Genomic DNA, 25,839 nt, shown 5'->3' with positions numbered 1-25,839 from the left:
ATGCTGAGTCCCAGGGGGAACATTACATTTGAATGTTACAGCTGGAAGCCGAGTCCTAGTCTTTGTCAGAAGATAAGCTTGGTGATGATGGATTGCCCTGTCCTCCAAGTTTCCACTGCATTTCGTGCCTATTACTTCATCATTTAAATTGCCCCTGGAGCCACCTCCAGTGCCCAGGCTGCCTCTGCTTCTCGGAGCTCTCAGATTTTGCCCTGTCGTCTTAACCTCTTGCTTTTCAGGCTACTCAGATCGCCTCTGTGCTGCTGCTATCTACACCCAGGCAGCAACCGAGGGTCAGCTTCCAACCAGTGTCTGTTCACTTACAAAGTTAAGGACATTCATGGACTCTCTGGAGCAGCAGTGCCAAGCAATCTTGATTCCCCCAGCATGTCTGAAACAGGTATCCCTCTCCTATCCTACCTGCTAGACCTGTTGTTGGTAAAAATGGTCCTCACGCTACATGGTACTTCTGCTGTTGCAGATGTAACACAGTGAACAAGAATGGGACGAGGGGTTATCCTGAAATAAAAATGTAACATCCACAGTCACTCGTGTGAGTGCCCAAGGATGAGCCACTGAAATGCTTGAGGCAGTTTTAGTTTGCAGTGGGTCGTGCAGGGAAACACAGAGTGGACTGACCCAGAGCTCAATACATCAGGGGCTGTCTCTGGCTCGAATACCATATGTTCATTTTTCTCTCTAGTATAAATATATCCATGTACATAGATTTTGTGAAATAGAAATACTCATAAAAATATATAAAATTTATTGGCTTGGTTTAAATTATAGCCAAGGGGCTCAGTACTCAGCCCCCAGCCTAAACAGTAAAATATTTGTGGCAATCTGGAAGCTTTGTGTTTGCCTTTATTATACATTATCTTCCCTCTCCTATGGGATGACTACTGTTCTGCGTTTTTGTTAAGAACTTCCTTGTTATCTATCATTTTATTACACATATGAATATTCCACATATGAATATATATGTATATGTATATTATATATGTATTCCACATATATGTTTGTGTCTATATATAGTTTTGCTTATTTTGCACTTTTTTAAGTTGAATTCTTTTGCAAACTCTTCTATGATTTGTATCTTTTGTTTCACGATAGTGTTTCTCTGATTCATCCTGTTGATGAGCAGCTATCATGTTGATATATAGTTCTACTGTATGAATATAGAACAGTTTACATGTCCAAATTTTGATTAATGTTTAGGTGCACTCTAGGGTGTTTTTGTTTGGGTTTGTCCTTTTTATAAACAATATTGTTATGAACATTCTTTTTTATAACTCCTCCTGGTGTCCATTTGCAAGAATGTCTCTGTGGTTTAAACATAGGGATGGCATAGGTTTGTTGTTACTCAGTCACTACGTCATGTCTGACTCTTTGTGACCACGTGGACTGCAGCACACTAGGTTCCTCTGTCCTCCGTTCTCTCTCACATTTCATTAAAATTCATGCACATTGAGTTGGCGATACTATCTAACCGTCTCATCCTCTGTAACCCCCATTCTCCTTTTGCCTTCAGTCTTTCCCAGCATCAGGGTCTTCTCCAGTGAGTCGGCTTTTCACATCAGGTGGCCAAAGTGTTGGAGCTTCAGTTTCAGCATCAGTCCTTCCAATGAACATTCAGGGTTTATTTCCTTTAGGATTGACTGGTTTGATCTCCTTGCTATCCAAGGGACTCGCAAGAGTCTTCTCCAGCACCACAGTTCAAAAGCATCAGTCCTTCGATGCTTAGCCTTCTTTATTTTCCAGCTCTCACATCCATACATGACTACTGGAAAAACCATAGCTTTGACTAGATGGACCTTTGTCGGCACAGTGATGTCTCAGCTTTCTAATACTCTGTCTAGTTTTGTCATAACTTTCCTTTCAAGGAACAAGCATCTTGTAATTTCATGGCTGCAGTCACCATCGCAGTGATTCTGGAGCCCAAGAAAATAAAATCTGTCACTGCTTCTGCTTTTTCTCCTTCTGTTTGCCATGAAGTGAGGAGACCGGATGCCATGATCTTAGTTTTTTGAATGTTGAGTTTCCAGCCAGTTTTTTCATATGTTTTAAAAGTTCTAAATTCGATGGAAATCTTGATTATCTAGGAGTTACCTTAAATTTGTTCTTCATCCAAGGTGTCTTGATACACGTGGATTTTTGCTTCTTCATATAAATTTTAGAATCAAGTTACCAAGTTTTTTGTTGCAATTCTCATGGCAATTGCATGAATCTATACATCCGTATTAAGAGGATTGATATTTTTGTGATAATGAGTCTTTGCATCTCAACCACATCTCTGTATTTAATTTTTTAAGACTAATTAACCTTTTAAAGTGCCTGTCAACAGAGTTTTATAATTTGTTTCATGAAAGTTTTGACCATATTTTGTTAAATATATTCCTAAGTACTTAACATTTTTAGCGATATTTTATATTTTTAAAATTGTATTTTCACGTGATTATTGTTGGCATACTAAAGGGCAATTGCCTTAGAATCTTGTTTCAAAATCTCAACTCAAGATTCCTGCTAATATTTATACTCATAGGGACCTTTTGTAAGGAAAAAATTCTATAAGCAATATTATCTACAAGTACTAAGAATTTTGTTTCATCCTTTCCAACCATTATGCTCGGTATGTGTTTTTCTCATTCCTTCTGTGCTGATTAGAAGCCTTGGTACAGTATCGAATAGACGTAGAGGTAGTCAGTCAGCATCATTGCCTTTTCCTGATCTCCAAGTCAGTGCCATCCACAAGTCAGCACTGCTTTTAAAGATCATGGAGGTGTCGTGGTGCTGCCGGTATGGTTGCTTTGTGGATAGACTTTTAAGGATTTCACCCTTTATTCAAATTTGTTAAATTCAACAAATACTAACTTTTATTGATTTTTTCATCTTTTGAGATGATAATATGCTTTTTCTCATTTAGTCTTTTACTGTGGTACACTTCATCAATTGATTTTATAATAGAAAACCTATTATGTGCATGAGATGAACTCAAGTTGGTTATTACATATATCTCCTTTGTATATTGCTGGGTTCAGCTTACTAATATTCTATTTAGAATTTTTACATCCATGTTCATCAGTGTGATTGGTCTTTGATTTTTCTTTTTTGTTGTATGGTATTCCAAGCTTCATAAAATTATTTGGAAACTGTCCCTCGTTTCCTAATATCTGGAAGACTTTGTGTAACGCTTGAGCTATCCGTTTCTGTTATATCTTGAAACATCCTCTTAGCAAAATTGTCTGGGGCTGGCATTCCCTTTGTGGGAATAAATTTCAATGACTGATTTCTATTTTTTAATGTTTACAGAAATAGATTTTCTGTTTCTTATTAAATCAATATTGATAACTATATTGAAGAAGTTCATCCATTTATTAAAGTTATTTTTCATGTTGGCATAAATTTTTAAATACTATCTTATTACCTGTGTCATTTCTATGAGATCTGAGGTTACAGCTGCCTTTTCATTTTTAATATTGTTTGTGCCAGCTTCTTGTGTGTGTATGTGTCTCTTTCTCACACCAGGGGCTTAGAGATCTGTTTATGTTACTGGCTTTTAAGAAACTAGTTTTTACCTTCATTGGTCCTCTGTATTATATATTTGTTTTCTGTTTCATTAGTGTCTTATGTTTATAGCTTCCTTTCCTCTAATCATTTGTCTTATTTTTATTCTTTTTCTACTTTTTCACCCCCTAACACAGACATTTAAGTACAAGCATTACCTGAATGCCTTCTCTTACTTATGTAGCTCCTTCTGGAATTCCATTTAGATGCATGTTAGACATTTTTATGATAGCCTACGTGTGTCTTAGGAGAAGGCAATGGCACCCCACTCCAGTACTCTTGCCTGGAAAATCCCATGGACGGAGGAGCCTGGTAGGCTGCAGTCCATGGGGTCGCTAAGAGTCGGACATGACTGAGCGACTTCAGTTTCACTTTTCTCTTTCATGCATTGGAGAAGGAAATGGCAACCCACTCCAGTATTCTTGCCTGGAGAATCCCAGGGACGGCGGAGCCTGGTGGGCTGCCATCTATGGGGTCGCACAGAGTCGAACACAACTGAAGCCACTTAGCATAGCATAGCATAGCACGTGTGTCTTACCCTCCTTCCCTATTTTGTCATCTCTTTGTTTGTCTGGAATGAATCCCAGATAAGTTCTTCAGAGTTATCTTCGTGTTCATTTTTACTAATTTGTATTCATGTTCACTTTAGATTCTTCTAGGTGAGATGCTCATTTCCTTGGCCCTTTATGCATAAGAGTTCTTTAACTCCTTCTGCGAGCTTTTCCAGTTGCCAGAGAAAACTACCAGACTCAATTAATATAAATTAAATTCTCCATTCCTGCGTTTGTATGTAGGGATGCTTGTTTGGTTCTTGTTTAGAATGCATAGGAAACACAGAGATATTAATTCAAAGAGCATCTTATTCAGATGATGTAAGTAGATTCATATAAAGGTTTTCTTTGTTTTTGTGTTTAGTCCCATACAATACCAAGTTTCTTGCTAAGTCCTTTGTCGTCTTTATTTTTTATTCATTTGCACAGCTTTTTTTCTTTGGGGGCACAGTTTTATTTGGGGGTCTACATGGGCAGGTTCCAGGTAGGGAAAGCTTCTGACCATTTCTGCATCTGTGCTCAGCTTGGCCCACTGTCCTATTCTGTGAACATTTGGCTGTTGTGAGGCTTCCTGTTCTCAGGTCCATCAGCCGCCCCATTGCTTCCCTGCACAGATGTTGATAGAATGCAGGTCACTTGACTTGTCAATGTCTTCTCTCCAGCCACTCATAATCTTGAGGTTTGTAAGGATATCTAGTTACTTTGTCTTAAATTTCACCATGTGGTTTTGGTTCTTCTAGTTTCTCTGTCTCTGTATATGTGGAGATCTGGGAATATTCAAAAAGTCTGCTGTAAGTATTACAAGCAGCTTTCCACATTTCCTGATTTTTTTTTTAAATCCAGCATTTTGGCCTAAAATGTTAAGAAAGTATCTCATTCCTTTTGTTATCTGAAAAAGAAACTTGTATTCATTTTTATTCAAATAATAGTTCCAAACCTTAAGAGTTATATTTTAAAACATATGTTATCTTCTGAAATTAAAAAGAATAATTGATTTTTGAGAAACTAAGGTTAGAGGGATTAATAGTTTTGGTCCTTATGTTTCAACAAAAATAATTTCAACTACTTCTTTGAAATTACTTGGCATAATATGTGTGGTTAAAACTAGAAAATAAAGGTTAGTACTTATTAAAAATTAACAAGTTCTAGGCAGTGGCTTAAGGCAGGGCTCCCCAACCTCTGGGATATAATGCCTGATGATCTGAGGTGGAACTGATGTAGTAATAATAGAATTAAAGTACACAATAAATATAGTGCACTTTAATCATCCCCAAACTACCCCCTTCCCATCTATGGAAAAATTGTCTTCTGAAACCAGTCTCTGGTGCCAAACTGGTTGGGGACCACTGGTTTAAGAGGCTTTCTGTTGAGGTTTAGAGATATTAAATAACTATAAGATCACACCAAACTATTATATACTGAACAAACTTCCCTAAATGTTTTATGTATGTTTAATTTTCAGTACAATCATAGTACTACTATTATTCCCATTTTACTGATGAGGAAAATAAGGCACGGACCTATTAGATGACTTGTTCAAGGTCACATGTGTAGGTGGTAAGGCTTAAAACTAGGATTTGAACTCAGATACTCTACATCCAGATCCCACATTTAACCCATCTATACAATCTCTCAATAGCATGGCTAAGTTTTGAGCTAGTGGAATAGGAAATCTTGATTCTTTTGGCTGAAAAGAGACCTCAAAATTATTGGGTTGGAGCTGATCATTAACAAAGAGGTTTTATTTTTTTCTTCTCATATCAGTGAGCAGTTCCCTTAACAGAGAAGAACAATTTAAAGCTATATTCTTGTCTGCTTATTTCACCTCCACACTTCCACAATCAAAGAAACAGGTATCTAATTTCCTGTCAGTAGCACTCACTCTTTAAAGAGGTAGAATTCTTGAAAAGTAGCTATTTCCTTAAGGAAATATCACATATAAAGACCGTTATTGGGTTGGCCAAAAAGTTCATTCAGGGTTTTTTTTTTTTTTATAACATCTTGCCAAAAAACCCGAACAAATTTTTTAAACAACCCAGTATTTTATGACCAGAACAGAGAGTGGATTAAGAAAGTTAGATATTCTTCTCTTTTATATTCTACAAGCTATTTATTAGTAAAATGTAATGAGTAAACATAGCCAATGGTACAGATGGAAACATCTGCTGATCTTTAACTGCCTTACTGGGAAGAATTTTTATCATTGGCCATTGCAGTATGCCGCTTTGCAGTGACCTTGGGCTAGCTAGTACAAAGTGGTTAGAGTGTTTTGTTTTTGCTCTGCGTGCGTGTGTGTGTGTGTGTGTGTGCGTGTGTGTGTGTGTGTTTGCCCCAGGTCACTTTGTGATATGGAAGCCTCTATTGGCTTTTTATTTGGATTCAAACTTTTTAGCGCTCGCTCTCGAGGTTCTTCTCCATCCTGGTTTTGCTTCTGTTGCCTTAATGAATTACTTCTATCCCCTCCTTGTGGCCCATCTCCAGATCCCATCTCCCTCGTACTCACACATCCGTGCGGCTGCTGTGCCCTCCTACTATCTCTCTGGCAGACCACCTTCCTTGTCCTTCATTCCAGTCCCTCCTCGGTGCTCATTAATTCGGTGTTTTGGAACCACCTCCGTCAATTCTCAGGACAAACAATGATGAATTTTTCTGACAGCTCAAATGCCCATGATTTCTCCTTCCCTATTCACTGGTTTTTTTGAGTGGATTCCAGTTTTTCTCCCCATGGGCGGTGCTGCCTTTCCTATTTAACTCTACACTCAATGAATAGAGACGTTGCCCCATTCTGTGCTGTGCCCTGGCACAGAGTTGATTCTCTCTATACAAGTCTCACTGTTGCATTTGCTGCAGTATGCGATGTTGGCAAACACACCCTTCAGTACACATCTTTGAGTTCCATTGTAGCCTCATTAACATTGTTCCCTCTTGTAGAAGATAGGTTAGTGCTGGTCCTTTTCCAAAGAAATTCATTACTACTGTGCTGAAAAGATGGCCTTTAATGGTGGTCTCACTGGGTGCTCCCCAGAGGCTCTGTGAAAGGAAGGGATCAGAAATGGCAGCACGCTTTTCCTTGGCTTGTCTTCTTTCACATTTCCTAGGAAAACAGACAATCACTGCTGATGAAAAGCAAAAACAAAACAGAACCAGCAAACAAAACAAAACAAACCCTTACCCTGGGCCTTCTGAAATCAGGTTATATTACTTTACTTCTTCCCTGACCCTACTGTTCTCTCTCACTCCCCCTTATTAAATCTGACTATTGACTGTAACTCTATAATCCTTTGAGCCTTCTGGGTTCTTTGGAAGACTTTGCTGGTGATCATTATCTAATTATCTCTTGAAGACTAATTATAGATATCTGTGTGTGTTGAGTGGGGAGCATTCTTTACTAAGATTTATGTACAGCTTCAGTTTAGATTGCCTTTGGCCTCAGAGAATATTTAAGTTAAAGGATTTAAAAACATTGCAAAATGAGAAAGTAACAGAAAAAAAGGAGAGAGCTAGGAAGGGAGGAAGGCTAACCTCCTGGTTTGCTTTTAAGTGGATGGGTGGGAAGAGGTCATCAAACACGGCTGTGTCATGGATCTTCCGGCAACGAGGGAAGCTTTCATAGGTTTCATTCCTACAGATACATCCCCTGTTCTACAGGTAAGTGTTTAAGAAGAAAGTGAGAAATGCCTGGCTGGGTCCCTATGTAGTCATATATGAGAGCAGAGATGAAGAAGTGAACTGTGCTTGCTTTTTGAACTAAAGTTCAAACTGTTTGTTTAAGCTTTTTACTCTATACAGTGATTTTATCTGGTTTATAGTGGTACCTATTAAACCGAGGGGGAAGCAGGTACATTGGCAGCTATGATAGTATTAATAATAGTACAGTCCTTATATAAGGATCATGGTTATTGTCACACTGTTTGTCTGTGTTCTACTTGATTGCTGCTGCTGCTGCGTCGCTTCAGTCGTGTCCGACTCTGTGCGACCCCATAAACAGCAGCCCACCAGGCTCTGCCGTCCCTGGGATTCTCCAGGCAAGAACACTGGAGTGGGTTGCCATTTCCTTCTCCATTGCATGAAAGTGAAAAGTGAAAGTGAAGTCGCTCAGTCGCGACTGACTCGTAGTGACCCCATGGAATACAGCCCACCAGGCTCCTCCATCCATGGGATTTTCTAGGTAAGAGTACTGGAGTGGCTTGCCATTGCCTTCTCCCTCTACTTGACTAGAAACCCTAAAAGCCAGTGAAAACTTTTCAGCCAATCTGCTCTGTGCGTGTGTGCATGCTCAGTCACTTCAGTCGTGTCCACCTCTTTCCAACCCCATGGAGTCAGAAAGGCCCCTTTGTCCTTGGGATTCTCCAGGCAAGAACACTGGAGTGGGTTGCCATTTACTTCTCCAGGGGATCTTCTTGACCCAGGGATCAAACCTGGGTCTCCTGCATTGCAAGCAGATTCTTTACTGCTGAGCCACTGGAGAGCCCCCAATTTACTCTAGCTAAAACTTATTTTCTATTTTGATGGCTTTTTCTTGCAAAGAATTGAGTTACTTCTATTGGTAACTGGTATCCTTAAATCATGATCTTAGACTAAGCCTCTCATCACAAGTACTAGTTGCAAAATATTAGAATGCATTGCCCTTTCTTTCGATTGGCTCCTGGAAGTTAGTTCTGGATGTGTTACTTCAACCTGTACGTTCCAGAATCTAGAAGCAGTTTTCCAGTGTGTGTTTCTGTCTGCCCACAAAAAAAATATAGCTTCTTAGGCCGGTGCTCTCCTGCATAGAGCTAGGAAAATCATCATCAGTCCAGCTCTTCTTTAGCAAAATAATGAAGTCAACTGAATGCTCCCTGTCTTTGCCAGCCTTCTATATCAGCCTCTTTTTCTGGGTCCATTTTGGATGCTCTGAATTTTAGGGGATGACTTTCTTAGCTTCCTGCATCATCCCTTCTTCCAGACATCACAACTCCACATAATACCTGTGAGAGGTTAATCACCTCTGCATTTCCTTTCACCAGCTCTGCAGCTCTATTTTCTGCACCTTCACTCATCAGAGCCAGAAAAGTATGGGGCATGGAGACAACGAAACTTGCATCCCCCATGGCTGACCAGGAGAATGGTGGGAAGAGAGGACCTGGGTTCATCACCATAGTGCCATCTGACAGTCTGTACAGCCGAATAAGGGGGAGGAAAGGCTTCCTTGTCAGCCTGGCTCTATTACACGCTAGCTGTGTGCCCTTGAGCAGATGTCAGCCTCAGCCAGCCTCACTTTCTTCATCCTTCAGATGAGGTTGATAGCCATAATACTACATATTACTGTCAGCTTCCCATGAGGATCAAATCAGATAATGTAGGGAAAGCATTTAGCTCTATGCCTAGTACATAGTGTGCTTGCAAGTATTAACAAAAGAAAGGGACACAGCAAGAGAGTAAAAATGCAACAGAGAACAAGAGAAACAATCAAGGTCAAATAACCAAAATGAGTAAACCTGCTGGATCCTATTTGCATGGGCTTATGACTTTATTTAAGCCTGTTTTATAAATTTACAGGAACTAAACAACTCCTTTAGGAAGCCCAACAGACAGAGAAAGACTGTATCTTTCTGGGCAGTGGTCAGGCGAGCACGGATGGTGATATCAGGCATAGACCAAGAGCCTTGGTCTTAGCATGAGAAGGTCCAGGCACCACCCTTCACAGGTTGGGTACCCTGGGCAGAGCAACGCTTTCACGCCTTGGTCTCTTCATTGAGCTGGCCAAGCTGGCTGACACCCGAGACCCCTTCTGTTCTACAGATTCAGACCTCTAAGCTAGGAAAGGATATTGGACAATGAAGTACATGAGGCAAAACTAATAATGTCATCTTCCATTTTGGAAAGGTATTTTGGAGACTCGTATGCCCTATTAGCATGTGGATTCCTGCAACTGAGTGCCAGTCTGTTACTTCTGCCTGGATGACAAACAGCTCTGCTATTTCCATACCTCACCATGCACCCATCTTCCAAAAAGACAGGAACTTTGAAAGTGCATAAAGGCTGCAGGCAGCTTTCACACTGTAGCTTTTTATTTTTTTTTATCACAGTAGCAACATACATTACTATTTAATTATGCAGCTTCCAGCTTCTCTCCTGACAAAGCAAAGCCTCATTGCTTATTGAAAACGGGGCTTGTAATCAGCCAGAATCCACTCAGTTGTGCTTAGCCTGGTGACATTCCCATCCCCTCTTTCCACTCCAGGAAGTGAAGGCAATTTTTTCAGCCACTGCGGAAAAATCAGAGTGCTGTTTTATAAGGTAACAAAAACGGCATTCCAGCCATTCTGTGTCAGCAGCGGTTTGCTCTGTTTGTCTGACCAGGTGTCTCTTTGGTCCTTGCATCTTCCTCAACTAACCCTGAGGGCTTCTCGTTCTCAGAAAACATGACCCATTCACAGACATTCTTCTTCTGGTATTGATTTCCCAGTGACCTTTCCTTTTTTCCCTCTTGTCTATATTTAAGCTCTTTTTATCTTCAAGGAAAAGAATGATGGTCATGGCCAAGGTTATATTTGGAAAATGGAATTGCTGAGTGATTTTCATTGACATTTAAAAAAAAAAATCTTTGACCTCACATTGCTCTCTGCATGTTGGAAGCGCCCTCTATTTATGATTCATTGTTCCCTGCCCCCATTTTAGCTCTCTCTCTTTTTTTTTTTTTTTCCCCTTGGTCGTGCTGCACAGCATGTGGGTTCTTAGTTCCCAACCAGGGATCGAACCCGCGCCCCTGGCACTGAAGGCGCAGCATCTTAACCACTGGACCACCAGGGAGGTCCCTCAGTTTTCCTTCTTTATCAGGTGAAACTGCTTTTCACTTTGCCCTCCATGCCTCTATGCCAGTGTGTCTTCTCTATATAAAACTTTCCTCCCATCATTTTTTGCCGGTGCAAATCTTCCCTTTTGAAACAATTTCTAACAAATTCCCTAGGAAATTGTTCCGTACATCATGCTACTTTAGCAAGCAGGGCTCCCTGTGTCTGTGTCTGTGTCCATGTCACTTTATAGTTACTCTTACCTTTCTGTCTTTAGAATATATGAATCCCTAGAAGGATGAAGGTTTAATTTTCATTTCCTTTCTTAGAAGCTGAACAGTAAAATCTGCTCTTTAATAAAGATCATTGAAGTTCAACTCATACACTAAAGCCTATTCTATTTTGTATCTTACCCGTAGAGCAAGCATTAGAACTAACCAAGAACTTTATTACTCTTGCCTCTAAGGTGTGATCTTGCTTCATCAACTTAGCATAATACTTAAGTGAAAGTTAAAGCTTATTTTTCATTCCTCTGAAACAAAATGTTTGATTTTTCTATGCTTCCAATTCACAGCTGTCCACATATGCATATCAGCATATGACAGATATGTGTGTGTGTGTGCTTAGTCATGTCTGACTCTTTATGACTCCATGAACTGTAGCCCACAGTCCCCTCTGTCCATGGGATTTTCCAGGCAAGAATACTAGAGTGAGTTGCCACTTCCAGGGGATCTGGGAGATCTTCCCAACCCAGGGATCGAACCCATGTCTTCTGCATTGGCAGGTGGATTCTTTACCACTGAGCCACCTGGGAAGCCCACATGCTGATATGGGAGGAGTCAAAATTCATGTTTTTATTATAACCTAATTCCAGGTATAAATCTTCTTGTCTGTCTTCACTTTTACAAGTAAGGACGGACTCTAAAAGTTTTATCTTTTAGAAAAATAGTGTCGTTTCTGATTCTTTGTGACCCTATGGACTATAGCCCGCCAGGCTTCTCTGTCCTTGGGATTCTCAAGGCAAGAATACTGGAGTGGGTTGCCATTTCCTCCTTTAGGGGATTCTCCTGACCCAGGGATCAAACCCATGTCTCCTTTGGCTCCTGCATTGCAGGTGGATTCTATACTGTAATGGTACACTTCTGTTAGAAGTGCATTTCACTGATCTGTGTCCCTGAAAGTGACTTTTGCTGTGTCAACTCCTCCTTGGCTTTATTTTGTTCCAGAGAGGGCTACACAGTTGTTGGGGCTGCGTAGACTTTTGCTGTGTCAACTCCTCCTTGGCTTTATTTTGTTCCAGAGAGGGCTACGCCGTTGTTGGGGCTAAAGGTAGTCTTCCTCTCAGTCACAAAGGTCTTCATCTGACAGAGTGGTCAGCATGCTGCTGGACGATGACAAGGAACTCAACGGACATCCCAGTGACTGGATGACCTGTAGACCTCTCATCAGTTTGAGCTCAAGAGCACAATCATTTGTTCTTGGATCCTGGCCTTAAACGCCACTTCCCACACAGTCTTGATGTTTGGTTAAAACCAATAACCATCCGTCACTTTCAAGCCCCGTCAGATCTGCTTGTGGCTATCGGTGAATGATATACGAGCACACTTTTCCAACCTAAGTTCCTTTTAGACGTCCTGAAGGACACTGCTAAAATACATCGCATGAGTATAAGGAGACCTGTCACAGGAGGAAGGCAGCCTGACAATAAGGGAAAGAATGAAGCCCCAGCCCCAATGCTGTCACCCAAGATCTTTGGGGAAAGTTGTCAGGACTGTGGCCAGCAGCCCGTCTTCTCCTGGGCACCTTCCTCTCATCTGTGAGGCGAACAGGGACCTTATTTCTTAGTTCTTCTATTTCTCTGGCCCTCTCAGGATGATGCTTCATCATCCAAATGCCAGGAAAGAAAAAAAATCAACAAAGTTTGTCAGTCTAAATTAAATTCTCTCAGCATTCTAGGGATGAACAACTTTTGGAAAATACTAGAACTTCCTTTTTAATCTCTGACATTCCTAAAGCAGTTTGCCATGCACTAAGTATTTTAATATGTATGACTTTATCCACACGATAAGGAGAAAGCGTGTTATTGTGTACTACGATTATTTAGGGTTCATGAATTCAGTCAGTTGTAATCAGATTAAAACCCCTGACTAATAGGAAAATCCTCACTGTGGATGGAGGCTTAATATTTATTGAACAAAAATAAATAATTCTATAATCTTGATGCTAAAGATGAATTTATATTTTTCTAGTTTTATGGGAATAATTGGATATTACTTTCGAAGAGGGCACTACAAAGAAAAAAGTGTGTCGACCCACTTCATATGAAAATGACATTAATCTGTCATCACTAGAAAAACCATTAATTTTGAGCTGTACAGACTGTCAAGAAGGAATTTTCAAGAACTTCTCTGGCCCCCAGTAACTGTCACTGCATATTTTCACAGTTGGTGGAAAGTAACATATTGTGACTCTGAAAGAGTATGAACCCAGTTGGCCCTTTAACCTGTGAACTTTTCTCTAACCCAGTACCCAAAGCAAATTAATTAACGTGTGACATTTGTTTTAACAAGGAACTAAGCCCTGGAGAAGGGCATAGCAGCCCACTCCAGTATTCTTGCCTGGAGAATCCCATGGACAGAGGAGCCTGACAGGCTACAGTTCACGGGGTCACAACGAGTCACACAATTAAGTAACTAACACAAGGCTTACAACCAGCGTTCTAGAAAGTAACATGTGTTGTTGCTTAGTGTAAGGCTCTGACTTGACCCATATGTAAACATTTCTGGTTTATTGAGATACTTATAATGCTGTTTCACTGCATCTGGTAAGCACCATGATATAATTTTAAAAGATATGGAAATATTTTCAGCTCCAAAATCAACTGCCATGTGTAGCAGGGGCAGTAAAATAGATTTTATTCTATTCCTTAGAACATCTCCCTTGACCCACAGTTTGAAGAGTGTTGAAATGATTCACCTGGCTAGGTGAATCACCAGACCAAGTGGCTAGTGCGCATTACATATATTTCCTGTACTAGAGAGTTTTCATTAAAAGGTGGCATATGGATAAAGCAAAGAGGGAAAAAACTAAAAACACCATCTCTGTGCTTGTGGCTTAATTGCAGAGATGGAGCTTAAAGACGAAAAATAACCGGAAAACAGTTTCACAACAAGAGATAAACAAATGAGATGTTTGGCAGAGGCATCTGGTTCCTTCAGGTTTATGGCTAATTCCAGTGATCTGTAAGAGGAATGGAAGTGACTGTGAACAGAGCACATCCTGGTGCTCTGGCAGCAAGGTGCACGTTCTCTGCCAGAAGGGAACGCTGAATGCAGGGGCGGTGGGTGGGGGGCTGTTTGTTTTTTCTGCAAACAGGAGATGTCTTCCATGCTAATAGCAACTTCAGAAAGATTGCTGCAGCAGATGGAAAGAACCCATATACAGTCATGCATTCAGTTAGCAGGGACTAATTGAATTTGTCATTAGAGAGACACAAAACCTATTTATGTCTCCATCTATGGTTGCACATGCTAAAAGGAATTTAGCACAGGTGGTATGTGAGTCTTAGACCACTGTAGCATTGAATGGTCTTTACATTAACCACTGATGGGTTCATCCCAATGAAGAAGAGGTGATAACGTAATATGTGAGATGTTTGCTCTGTACCCCACACGCTCTATTTCAGCAGTGGAGAAGACACCAGTAGGCAGAATTCGAGGAACATAAGACTCAAAATCTATGAGTGTTTGCCTGACTGGAGAAGAGAAAGAGGAGGCGCAGTCTTCTCTCACATTCGATGATTAATGAGAGCACACCTTGTGTGGTTGTTGTTGTACAGTCGCTCAGTCGTGTCCAACTCTTTGCAGCCCCATGGACTGCAGCACACCAGGCTTCCCTGTACGTCGCTATCACCAGGAATTTGTTCAAATTCATGTCCATTCAGTCAGTGATGCCATCCAACCATCTCATCTTCTGCCTCCCTCATTTCCTCCTGCCCTTAATCTTTCCCAGCATCAGAGTCTTTTCCAGTGAGCTGGCTCTTTGTATCAGGTGCCCAGAGTATTGGAGCTTCAGCATTAGTCCTTCTAATGAATATTCAGGGTTGATTTCCTTTAGGATTGCTTGGTTGATCTCCTTGCTCTCACCTTAGGGACTCACAAGACTCTTCTCCAGCATCACAGTTCGAAAGCATCAGTTCTTTGGCACTCTGCCTTCTTTATGGTCCAGCTCTCACATCCATACATGATGATGGCTACTGGAAAAGCCATCAGTTCAGTTCAGTCGCTCAGTTGTGTCCAACTTTTTGCAACCTATTGCACTGCAGCACACCAGGCTTCCCTGTCCATCACCAACTTCTGGAGTTTACTCAAACTCACGTCCATTGAGGCAGTGATGCCATTCAACCATCTCACCCTCTGTCGTCCCCTTCTCCTCCCGCCTTCAATCTTTCCCAGCATCAGGGTCTTTTCAAATGAGGCAGCTCTTCGCATCAGGTGGCCAAAGTATGGGAGTTTCAGCTTCAGTGTCAGTACTTCCAAGGAATATTCAGGGACAATTTCCTTTAGGATGGACTGGTTGGATCTCCTTGCAGTCCAACGGACTCTCAAGAGTCTTCTCCAACACCACAGTTCAAAAGCATCAATTCTTCCCTGCTCAGTTTTCTTTATAGTCCAGCTCTCACATCCATACATGACTACTGGAAAAACCATAGCCTTGACTAGGTAGACCTTTGTTGACAAAGTAATGTCTCTGCTTTTTAATATGCTGTCTAGGTTAGTCATAACTTTCCTTCCAAGGAGTGTCTTTTAATTTCTTGGCTGCAGTCAACATCTGTAGTGATTTTGGAGCCTCAAAAAATAAAGTCAGCCACTGTTTCCACTGTTTCCCCATCTATTTGCCATGAAGTGATGGGACCAGATGCCATGATCTTAGTTTTCTGATGTTGAGTTTTGAACCAACTTTTTTACTCTCCTCTTTCAATCTCATCAAAAGACTCTTTAGTTCTTCGCTTTCTACCACAAGTGTGGTGTTATCTGCATATCTGAGGTAATTGATATTTCTCCTGGCAATCTTGGTTTCAGCTTATGCTTCATCCAGTCCAGCATTTCTCATGAGGTACTCTGCATATAATTTAAATAAGCAGGGTGACAGTATACAGCCTTGACGTACTCCTTTTCCTATTTGGAACCAGTCTGTTGTTCCATGTGCAGTTCTAACTTGCTTCCTGACCTGCACACAGGTTTTTCAAGAGGCAGGTCAGGTGGTCTGGTATTCTCATATCTTTCAGAATTTTCTACAGTTTATTGTGATCCACACAGTCAAAGGCTTTAGCATAGTCAGTAAAACAGATGTTTTTCTGGAACTATTGCTTTTTCAATGATCCAGCAGATGTTGGCAATTTGATCTCTGGTTCCTCTGCCTTTTCTAAAACCAGCTTGAACATCTGGAAGTTCACGGTTCTCGTATTGCTGAAGCCTGGCTTGGAGAATTTTGAGCATTACTTTACTAGTGTGTGAGATGAGTGCAATTGTGCGGTAGTTTGAGCGTTCTTTGGCATTGCCTTTCTTAGGGATTGGAATGAAAACTAACCTTTTCAAGTCCTGTGGCCACTGCTGAGTTTTCCAAATTTGCTGGCATATTGAGTGCAGCACTTTCACAGCATCATCTTTTAGGATTTGAAATAGCTCAACTGGAATTCCATCACCTCCACTAGCTTTGTTCATAGTGATGCTTCCTAAGGCCCACTTGAATTCACATTCTAGGATGTCTGGCTCTAGGTGAGTGATCACACCATCGTGATTATCTTGGTCATGAAGATCTTTTTTGTACAGTTCTTCTGTGTTTTCTTGCCACCTCTTCTTAATATGTCCTGCTTCTGTTAGGTCCATATCATTTCTGTCCTTTATTGAGCCCATCTTTGCATGAAATATTCCCTTGGTAGCTCTAATTTTCTTGAAGAGATCTCTCGTCTTTCCCATTCTATTGTTTTTCTCTATTTCTTGCATTGATCACTGAGGAAGGCTTTCTTATCTCACCTCACTACTCTTTGGAACTCTGCATTCTAATGGGTATATTTTTCCTTTTCTCCTTTGCTTTTGGCTTCTCTTTTCACAGCTATTTTTACGGCCTCCTCTGACAGCCATTTTGCTTTTTTGCATTTCTTTTTCTTGGGGATGGTCTTGATCCCTGTCTCCTGTAAGGTGTCACAAACCTCCTTCCATAGTTCATTAGGCACTGTATAAGATCTAGTCCCTTACATCTATTTCTCACTTCCACTGTATAATCATAAGGAATTTGATGTAGGTCATACCTGAATGGTCTAGTGGTTTTCCCTACTTTCTTCAATTTAAGTCTGAATTGCAATAAGGAATTCATGATCTGAGCCACAGTCAGCTCCGTTCAACTTCGGCTTCTTCAGCATTACTGGTCGGGGCATAGGCTTGGATTACCTTGATATTGAATGGTTTGCCTTGGAAACGAACCGAGATCATTCTGTCATTTTTGAGATTGCATCCACGTACTGCATTTTGGACTCTTCTGTTGACTATGATGGCTACTCCATTTCTTCTAAGGGATTCTTGCCCACGGTAGTAGATATAATGATCATCTAAGTTAAATTCACCCATTCCAGTCCCTTTTAGTTCGCTGATTCGGAACTAAAAATTTTATTTCGCTAGAATGTTGACATTCACTCTTGCCATCTCCTGTTTGACCAGTTCCAATTTGCCTTGATTCATGTCTATGGGGTCACACAGAGTCAGACATGACTGAAGTAACTTAGCAGCAGCAGCATGGATCTAACATTCCAGGTTCCTATACAATATTGCTCTTTACAGCATCAGACCTTTCTTCTGTCACCAGTCACATCCACAACTGGGTGTTGTTTTTGCTTTGGCTCCATCCCTTCATTCTTTCTGGAGTTATTTCTCCACTGATCTCCAGTAACATATTGGGCACCTTCCGACCTGGGGAGTTCATCTTTCAGTTGTCCTATCTTTGTCTTTTCATACTGTTCATGGGGTTCTCAAGGCAAGAATACTGAAGTGGTTTGCCAATCCCTTCTCCAGTGGACCACATTTTGTCAGAACTCTCCACCATGACCCGTCCATCTTGGGTAGCCCTACACGGCATGGCTCATAGTTTCATTGAGTTAGATAAGGCTGTGGTCCCTGTGATTAGATTGGTTAGTTTTCTGTGGTTTTCAGTCTGTCTGCCCTCTGATGGAGAAGGATAAGAGGCTTATGGGAGCTTCCTGATGGGAGAGACTGACTGAGGGGGAAACTATTCTCATTCTGATGGGCGGGGTCATGCTCAGTGAATCTTTAAGTGTTTTAATGTTTATGGGAGGGGCTCTGTTCCCTCCTTGGTATTTACCTGAGGCCAAAGGAAAATCCCATGGGCGGAGGAGCCTGGTAGGCTGCAGTCCATGGGGTCACTAAGAGTCAGACTCGACTGAGCGACTTCCCTTTCACTTTTCACTTTCATCATTGGAGAAGGAAATGGCAACCCACTCCACTGTTCTTGCCTGGAGAATCCCAGGGACGGGGGGAGCCTGGTGGGCTGCCTTCTATGGGATCACACAGAGTTGGACACGACTGAAGTGACTTAGCAGTAGCAGCAGCAAACTATGGTGGAAGTAATGAAGAATAATGGGGACCTCCTCCAAAAGTTCCATGCATGTACTGCTACACCCAACCCTGCAGCAGGCCACCACGACCCAAGCCTCTACAGAGACTCCTGGACACTCCCCGGCAAGTCTGGGTCAGTCTCTTGTGGGGTCCCTGCTCCTTTCTCCTGAGTCCTGGTGTGCACAAGGTTCTGTCTGTACCCTGCAAGAGTCTATTTCCCAATCCTGTGTAAGTTCTGGTAGCTCTGTGGTGGGGTTAATGACGACCTTGTCCAAGAGGGCTTATGCCATACCCAGGTCTGCTGCAGCCAGAGCCCCTGGCCCTGTGGCAGTCCACTGCTGACCCGTACCTCCACAGGAGATGCTCAAACACAGTTCTGTCCTCAGTATCTGTGGGGTCTCTGGCTCCTGGTGCACACAAGGTTTGTTTGAGCCCTCTGAGCATCTCTGGCAGGAATGGGGTTTGATTCTAAGCATGAATCCACCCTCCTACCATCTTGCTGGGGCTTCTCCTTTGCCCTTGGATGTGGGGTATCTCCTCACAGCCAGTCCAGCACCTACCGTCTTACTGGGGTTTCTCTGACCTTGGACGTGGGGTATCTCCTCACAGCCGCCACTCCTGACCTTGGAAAAGCCATAGCTTTGAATATACAGGCCTTAGTCAGCGAAGTGATGTCTATGCTTTTTAATACCTTATATAGAATTCCTAATTCAACTCAACCAGCATTTGCTGTCTGCAGAGTCTTCTACTTGCCTTTCCTCTTCCTACTCCAAAAACCTGGTCCTTCAGATAAGTAGTTCTCAGCCTTTTTTATTTATCTGCTGAGATGCTCAATGTAAAACAGATGACATTGTATCTGTCACACAAGTGTTCTTGGGCATCTCCCAACACTGACTGAAGGTCAGCACCGACCCCTTGACTCCAAGCACATCATGATGCAGGTCAGCACCGACCCCTTGACTCCAAGCACATCATGATGCAAGTGTAGGATGTGACAGATCGTATTTTTCCTCAAACAGCATTGTCTCCCATCCCACACATTCTCCTTGCAACACGTCTTTGACTATTTTTTCATTGAGCTATGGGGTGTGTATCTCCTTTCCTTGAATATGGACAAACTTAAGACTGAAGCGGGGCACACGTGACGCTGTGGTGGGGTCCAAGGCAAGGTGACTTGCACTGGGCTCCCTTGGAATGGTTGCTTGTGAAACACAGTCATCACTTCCAGAGGGAGCCCAGGCAGCCCATGGACGTCCACACGAGAGGAGTCAGAGCTCCCAGGTGAAGCCAGCTCCTACTTAGCAGTCATGTGTGTGATCATCTTGAAAGCAGATCTTTGAGCTCTCAGTGAATCTGCCCCAGCTGATGCCAGATTGAGCAGAAACAACAATTTCTGCTTAACCCAGCCCAAGCTTCAGCTTTTGAACAAAATAAATAATTGTCGTGTTTTAAGTCACTATGTTTTGGAATGTTTTGCTATGCAAGGATAGGGAACTGATACAGATTTGTGTGTCATTAGAAGAATAATCTTAAATTTGTTCTAATATATTATTAAGAACCCTTAGTGCTTTGGCTATTACTATTAATAAATAACTTGGCAACATATGTTATTATCAATTGTCAAAACTTCCTTGAGGCCTCAGTTAACATGCAGAGGTCTTTAGCAATATCTAATTCCTCTTTTCTTTCACCTTGGGAATGTTCAGTAAGAGTATGTAAAATAATATTAATTACAGTATTTTCATGAGCGGCTTCCTCCTTTATGTCTGATTAGCATAATTCAGCGTAGTTATCCATACCATGAAATGTGTGTTAGGTTACCTTTGCTATTATTGATGCTTATTTTAAATTCCATTTTGGGGAGCTGAGCCTTCACCGTTTGTTGCTGATGTACCAGGGTTTGCTGTTCACGAAGCAGAGAAATTGGACAGAATGCTGCTGATGAGGAAAATACAGGAAAAACTATGTAGAAATATGGATCTCAGAGAAGTAAGCTCTCAGGCACCTGGGAGTGCAGCCTCTGTGGGGCTGAGCAATACTAAGAAAGGAAAAGTGTGAAGACACCTGTTGTGATCAGATCAAGGGAACTGTGAACCTGACCTTGGCCATAGGGGGGCTGGTTCTTCAGCCTCTGCTTTGGTGTAAGAAGGGTTGGAGCCTGGAGCCATAAAATGACTTCACTTTCTGTCTGATGCATCTGTGAAGCTTTTGTTTGAGATTGTTTTAATTTCTGCCACCCTGCTCCCAGTTACAGAAGAAACAGAAGGTGGAAGGAACGCTGACCTCAGATTCAGAGAAAATATTTTTTAAAAAATAAAAATAAAAGAAACTAGCATCCTTTTGTCTCTCTCAGCTGGATTGCTAACTACCTGTGTGACCTTGGAAAGTTACTTCTCAAGCACCATTTTCCTCCTCTATTAAATGCAAGGGTTAGACTAAGGCTACATAGAGCTCTGGAATGTGGAATATGACTCCTGACACATTATTTTATGTTCTGATTCTTGCTTTGTAAATATTTAGGAGTAAAATGTATGCAGAACTTGGCGAAGTCAGATGTATATTTATGAATCTCAGTGAATCGGCTGATTTTTACCCCGTAGGCCTCCAGAAGCCATTTTTGTTCAACAGTTTTTGTTGTTACTTTTAATCTTTTTCTCCCACAATTAAAATAAAAGATTTAAATGGCCGCTATCATTAACAAGTGACAATCAGGAACAGAACATTAATTTTAAAACTGCAAAATAACATGAAAGGTTAAAATTTTTAAATAGACACAAGTGCTCAGAGTTGTGACTCTGTTTATAGTTATTTTAGTTGATTTATTGAGATTTACAAGCATTGTGGCTTTGCCAAGTTCAGTACGCTTTTTTTTTGCAAATATTTTTGTTGCAAAGCAGACTTTGCAACCTTAAACTATCCCTTTGGAATTAGTCATGTGACGTGTTCTAGAACTGTAATTGACTTGAGTCTCACCTCATTTCACAGCTAAGAAGTGATTCATTTCTGTGTAATGGTGTTAACATCAGTATTCCATGGTGTTCTACACAGAAAACCACAGTGGTCACAGTCACTGTTCCTTGAGCTTACTTGCAAGGCAGAGTCTCAGAAGAACTGATTTTATCTTCATTTTCCTAATGAGAGACCTGAAGCTTGGTTAAACTAACTTGCCTACTAGTTAATGATGTGCGGGCGTACTAAGTCACTTCAGTCATGTCTGACTCTGCAACGCTATGGACTGTAGCCCGCCAGGCTCACAAGCCTTAAACTCAGGCAATATGATTCTAAACTCAGTTAAAATATATCCCTTCCTAATTTGGATTTCTTGCCAAAATATCAGTTTTCGGAGAGGATGGAGTTTATTTTGTACAGTCAGCTTGGAACAGGGCCCAGCCTGGCAGAAGGAGGTGGGCCAGCCCGTGGCCCATGGACTGTTTTCTCCCATCATGATGCGAGGGAGTCACTTTTTTCCTTCTGTGCACAGATGTCTAAGGATGTCTGGGCTTCTGGGAATCCAGGCCGAAGAGGGGCTGTAAGAGGAAGACACTTGACTCCTTCCCAGTAGTCCTGACTTTTCCATTACAGCTTTCTGTCTCAGGATGCTTACTGTTCAGCAGTTGTCAGGAGGCACAGTGCTGAAGGAAAAATAAGTCGTTTCTTATAAGCTAATGATTCAACTTCTAAACTCTCTGAAAATGACAAACTTTTCAGTCCTCTACCCTTTTACTTTCCTGTCTGACTATATAAGTTTATGTGATTTAATCATCCAGGAAACCTACTAGTCATATACTCAATAACCCTTGTATCCCACTGGCCATTTAACTTCTCTTGTTCTTTTGAATTTGGGAGCATTGTTTACCCTATATGAAGGAATTTTGGAAAAGGCCAGAAGGCAGGCTCTGAGCTGAAGAAATAATAAAAAAAAAAAATAATGCTGTAATCATAACAATTCATTATTTGTTTTTAAGCTTGATCTTTCAGAAGGTTATTATCTGGAGTTGAATACTAATGGAGTCAAGCTCTGTTTATGCAGAGGAAATCTTAAACAACAGTGTTCAGGAGGGAAGGACATTAATCAGCAGAGAAGAGGGCCTTGTGCCTAATAATGTTTGCATAATAGCTACCCTTGAGTGTATTGCTTGACTTAAAAATAAATATTCATGTTTTCCATCTCAGTACAATTGGAAATTATTTGTGGTTATGATTCTTTTATACGCTCTTCTGTCTGTTCAGGGGGACTTTAAATTGGGAAGCTAGGAAACCAAAAGACATAAATAAAGATGTTGGGAGTGGAGTGAGGTAGCAATGGAAAGCTGCCGTGATGGGGGCACATGAGCTGAGAGCAGGTCGCAACTCTGTTCGCAGGAAGGGAGGGGCTGAATCAAACTGGCAGGCGTCAGGACATTTACGTGATTCTCTGATTTACTTTCAACTCCTCCTTAGCTTCTCAATACTCACAGGATAAAAATGTAGGTCCCTTCTCTGGACGAAGAGGTGCTCACCGGAGTGGTCCCACTGGAACGTCACAGTCATGATGTATGACAACCCAGCCTCAGGTGTGATCGTGCAGACCTCTTCCCAGGGCCCTTCGGACAGCCTCTTAACTTACAAGTCCTCGTTTGTATCTTCCCTTCATCTTTTAAGGATTTCCCAAATCTTTTTTTGCTAATGAAACCACTGATTGTGGACAAGTTGGCTTAACTTCACCTCCTCCAACAATCCTTTGAACTCGGCAGGTAGCCAGTGAGTTTCCCCTCAGCCTCTCATTCATCCATTCACTCATGTTCAGTACTCTTCCAATAGTATTTATCCTGGAGAATTTTTTCATCATCCTGACTTATTGGTCATATGCACCAAATGTTATTCACTGGTGCTTTAAGTTAGCGAATTCTACTTTTCTCTCTCCTTTATTCTTTCTTTTTTCTATTTCTTTTAAATGTCTGGGAAGTGTTTCAATGTGGTCTTGAAAATGCAGGCTCTGTATTGTTAGGAAAGTCTGTGTGTCATTTTCAAGGCTTTTCACCAACTGCCTTGTCAGGCAGTTACCCTAGCCTTCTTTCTCTCCTAAATGGATATAGAATATCCTGTAGCGTAAAAGCCCAAACTGAGTCATTCGCCCACACCTGCAATTGCTCGTGCTTGCCCCTGCCTCCCTCTCCCTGCCCTCTCATGCAGAGTTGACATCTTGGGAAAGCTCCACCATCTCACTGGCTCCTGCAGCCTGGCCTCACCTCTGATGAGGGCCGTATAAACAGCCATATGCCCGGTTGACTTCACACACCAATTCACCCTCCTTGCTAGGCTCCTTCTGAAGTGTGTGTATGTGTTTTTATGCGTAGTCACAGAAGTACTATAATCTATCCCTTCTGTCAGTATAACTTATCCTATTTATAAAGTGCTTATTTGGCTTCATCTTTACTACAGAGAGGTGACCAGGACAGCTGTTAATCTTACTTTAGATAAGAAAGTTGATTTAAAAAGTTTGACTCCTAAGGCTGAGTGCTGAAGAACTGATGCTTTCAAATTGTGGTGCTGGAGAACTCTTGAGAGTCCCTTGGACTGCAATGAGATCAAAGCAGTCAATCCTAAAGGAAATCAACCCTGAATACCCATTGGAAGGACTGATGATAAGGCTGAAGCTCCAATACTTTGGCCACCTGATGTGAAGAGTTGACTCATTAGAAAAGACCCTGAGGGTGGGAAAGATTGAGGACAGGAGTAGAAGGGGCTGCAGAGGATGAGATGGTTGGATGGCATCACCGCCTCAATGGACACGAGTTTAAGCAAACTCTGGAAGATAGTGAAGGACAGGGAAGTCTGGTGTGCTACAGTCCATGCAGTTGCAGAGTCGGACATAACTTAACGACTGAACAACAAGTAAATTGCAGAGATCGGAATTAGACTCCAGTTAAAGACTATTTCCTTTCATTTTCCTTAGGCCCCACAGAGCCCTGGAGAGCTACTACAGGGTGAACTCCCAGAGGGCACAGGACAGAGCCTGGGATGGTCACAGGGACCTGCATTGTGGGGTGATTGAGCTACCATGGTCTCTGTGCCCTGAGAGAGTCATTTCCATCTAAATGTCAGTGTCCCATCTGTAAAAGGAAGAATGAGACACGTTTCTTAGGTTCTTTTGACATACAACATTTTATTAATTCCCTTTCTGTTATTTTTTAGAAACGTCTATTTGTTTACTTGTCTGTGCCAGGTCATAGCTGCAGCACACAGGATCTTTAGTTATGGCATGTGAACGGTTAGCTGTGACACGTGGGGTCTAGTGCTCTGACCAGGGATGGAACCCCGCCTCCCCTGCTTTAGGAGTGCAGAGTATTAGCCACTGGACCATTAGAAAGTCCCCTTTTCTGTTATTTTTATCTCCATTGCCTTTCACTCCTTTCCTCTTTGCTCTCTTTTCTGTCTGGAGAAGGAAATGGCAGCCCACTCCAGGATTCTTACCTGGAGAATCCCATGGACGGAAGAGCCTGATGGGCTATAGTCCATGGGGTCGAGAAGAGTTGGACATGACTGAGCAACTAGCACTCTGTTCTGTCAGTTCAACAACTGATCGGTGCACACTGACTGTGTACAAAGAGCATTATTGCGCCTGGAGCCATAGTCCCAGCTTAGACAGCTTGTTACGGAGAAGAAACATTCTTCCCTCTCTTTCCTCTTCTTCCTTTCTCGCTCTTCTTCCTTCATTCTCCCTTCTGTGCTCAAGCAGCTGTCATTATTTCCTAAGGTTTCCGAGACTTCTGCTTTGGTCAGAGGGAAGGCACTCGGCCCTGGGCCTCTGAACAAGTTGAACGTGTCTGTGGTTCTTTGGCTCTGATCACCCAGGGCCCATAAGTGCGCGTGATGAAAGCTTCACAGGCTTCGTTCAGTGATAGTCAAGGGCACCATGTGCTTTGATACTGCATTTTTGGCCAACTGTATACGAGAGACTCTGAAATAAGAGTAAAAGGATACTTTGAAAAATAAACTTCAAACCTTCTAATTTGGGGGGGAGGTGACTTTAAAACTTTAAAATGATCTTTTTCTTGAGCAATTTTAAAATATAGGTATTTTTCTAAAGGGACCATTTTTGACCTAATACAACTGTCCCCTTTAGGAATCATAACCGCCATTAGACAGTCATATATTCTTTTCCTGTTTTATTAGTTATATTTATTTCATTTTTCTTCTGCACCCTACATGACATGCACAGGTACTTAGATTATTTTCCCCTCAGCTAAGCAGAAGGACATGGCAGCACACTCCAGTATTCTTGCCTGGAGAGTCCCATGGACAGAGGAGCCTGGCAGACAACAGTCCATGGGGTCGCAAGAG

The 25,839-nt window shown here is 41.8% G+C and overlaps 1 protein-coding gene across 17 annotated transcripts in view; it reads left to right on the top strand.

Annotated features, from left to right (window-relative positions):
• The window catches only part of DGKI (diacylglycerol kinase iota), a 502,019-nt gene that overhangs the window by 450,379 nt on the left and 25,801 nt on the right, over positions 1-25,839 (top strand). The window lies entirely within an intron of this gene.

This window comes from Bubalus bubalis, chromosome 8, assembly GCF_019923935.1.
Source record: "Bubalus bubalis isolate 160015118507 breed Murrah chromosome 8, NDDB_SH_1, whole genome shotgun sequence".
NCBI lineage: Eukaryota > Metazoa > Chordata > Mammalia > Artiodactyla > Bovidae > Bubalus > Bubalus bubalis.
Note: the sequence above shows the minus strand (reverse complement) of the source record. Positions and strands in the feature narration are given on the sequence as shown.